Below are 2,713 nucleotides of genomic sequence, written 5' to 3' on the forward strand. Positions count from 1 at the left end.
CCCTAATCAACACAAGATCGCCATTTACCGTATCGCGGAACGGAATTTTCATTGTGCATAAATGAGGACACTTGTGAGAAGAGTTCCCGGAAGTACCCATATAAAGAGAGTTTTGAATAGTGACAATGACGGATGATAGCAATTTTATGATTATGAAGCGTTTACAGTTCATTGATACCGCTGTTTGATGTGGTTCGGGCCATTGTCTCAACGAAAAAACTTGTCGCTGTTGAATAACCATATAACTCGACATTTGTTAGTTGTGTACATGACTTGAATTCTGTAAACGCCATTGTGTTTCAATACTTAATAATTTACTGCAAATCTCTATTACTGGTTAAATAATTTCCTGGCGTGATACTATATTCAAATGTCTTAGTCTTGCCATATATAAAATCCTGCATGCTGTTCCGACTGCCTTACATCGTTGTATCCCCACTTGATGAGATTGGCAGTTGAAGCTGCTTCATTCCTATTGAGGAAGTGTTATGAAAGTGTCGAAAAGAGTGCTACTCTATAGCTAATTCTTGTACGTGTGTAGTACAGTACAGTGCAGCATTGGTTGTCATCAACCGTGGAGATTTACTGAAATCGATACCGATCAGAAACAATTCAATGTTTATTATCCTGCCTGGTAGCGGATGCACAATTACGTACCATCGCCGTTAATCGTGCTTCTATCTTATTGTAAAATTCCTATTCGCTTTACAGATATTATTTCCTATATCAGTATAGAAACATTCGCCCGCGAAACGTGATGAAAGGAGTAATATTCGTAGTGTTGATTGTCTTCGTCTCGCAACCCGCTCATGCATGGATTTTCCATTTCCATTTTGGGTAAGGCTGTATCGGATTATTTCTGCGCATCACCATGCGCTCCTTGATATGTTTGAGTCCCATAACAATATTAGAACAATATCAATAATAATGGAGTATATAATTGCTTTTAACTGGTGCTCAAATTATTTCGAATGAGTGCTAAAATACCCGACCTACAGACCTTCCATTGCCTAGTCAACTTTCTATATTGGTATTGATACCTCTATGACAGTGGTTCCCAACGTGGGCGATATCGCCTCCCAGGGGGCGATTTGGCGGTCTAGGGGGGCGAAAATGACGAAGGGGGTGACAGAGGGGGCGAAAATGGACAAAGGGGGTGATGGGGGCCGAAAATAGGGAAGGAGGCGATAGGGGGGCGATGACGCGTCAAAACGGCTGACCTTTTTTTTTTAGTTAACCCACGGAAATTTAGTTACAAAAGTGTGTCAAATTAGACCTCGAGCCGAAAATTTGACCTTTTTAGTCAACCGACAGTTTGTATGCCCAATTTTCGGTACAAAAAATTTGGGGGGCGATGATCGGTGTTGACTTTGAAAAGGGGGCGATGGGTCGAAAAAGGTTGGGAGCCACTGCTCCATGCGATTAAATGCCTGCTATTAATCTGTTAGCATCAACACGTTGAAGTGTGTTATGACATTAAAACACTATATATAGCACGAGAATTATGCCAAAATAATTTTTGCTATCGTCCCAACTAAAATTACAATGGCCTACCGATTCCTGCAGAAGCCCCTCGAACGATATTATAATTTTAGCCGATACCGCTATTGCCGATAAAAAGATGTTCTTTCCGATAGAGCCGATAGTTTTCCTCGTTATCAAAATGTCACTATTCCAACGAGATCTTCAGATTAATGGCAATAGTTTTAAAAATCTATCCCATACAGCATACACTACGTATACACTACGTTTGTTACAACCAAACTGCGCCAGGGTAAAAAGTATATCGGAGTTAAAAAAACACAACTTTTCAGCATTTTTACCAAGAAGTACACGAGATTTTGTTATTATCCTTATAAATCATTCCAACCATACTGGAGACCCTGTCACCTTGAACATTTGTACGAGTGACGACGTCATTGGACAGTACGATAAGTATCGAGCGGAGTTGGCCGGAGTTGGCCTTCACGGACGGGTTTCGGTCCGCCCTAATTCCTATTGGTATTTCGCCTCGAACATTTTTTTCTCTTCACTCGCTCAAATTTCTGTGATCGGTACCTTCATTGTGCTTATTGAATTTCATCCCATTCGGAGCCGTAGTAACTTCTAGATAGCAGCTTCTGCCCTGACCCAGCAAGTAATGGAGGCGACCCTTACGCTTCAATCAGTGGAAGCCTATTATGTTGTATGCGGAATAAAGCTTTCGCGAACATTGGTATTTCTTCATATCCGCAGATCAGAAGGAAAGTCATCTTACTTCCTGTAACACTTCCTCATGATAGTGTCACGTATATGCATAAATCTGCTAACGTCAGAAGAACGGAATTAAAATGTACTTTTAAATGATGTGCAATTGAGTCAAAGCTTCGATCGTACCTACTGGAGTACACCAATTAAAATTACATCTCATTTCACAGTGACAGAGAAGTAACAGATATACGCAAAGAACTTTCTCAGAGTGAGGATGCACTAAATGCAGTGGAAGGTATTAAAGTGCTAGCGTGAAACACGGGATATAATGTGCTTACTTTGGGAATTTTGTTTATTTTAGGAATTGGTGAAGCACTGGAAAATGAGCGTCAAGACGAAGCGAAGGCCAATGAATTGGATTGGAAGTGATGCCGCAATCCGCATGTTTACGTCCGAATAAGCCTAACGTAATTCAAAGCTGATAACTTGCAATATTGATGTTTATTAAATGGCATAAATTCAA

At 40.5% G+C, this 2,713-nt stretch overlaps 1 long non-coding RNA gene across 1 annotated transcript; it reads left to right on the top strand.

The window, feature by feature from the left end:
* Nucleotides 1–710: 710 nt before the first annotated feature.
* Nucleotides 711–2,713, top strand: LOC145453517 (uncharacterized). Its single transcript, XR_013919802.1, has 3 exons — nucleotides 711–837; nucleotides 2,418–2,485; nucleotides 2,552–2,713. It is a non-coding gene; the product is annotated as an uncharacterized LOC145453517 (long non-coding RNA).

This window comes from Botryllus schlosseri, chromosome 13, assembly GCF_051294905.1.
Source record: "Botryllus schlosseri isolate E-star chromosome 13, Bs_hap1, whole genome shotgun sequence".
NCBI classification, from domain to species: Eukaryota; Metazoa; Chordata; class Ascidiacea; order Stolidobranchia; family Styelidae; genus Botryllus; species Botryllus schlosseri.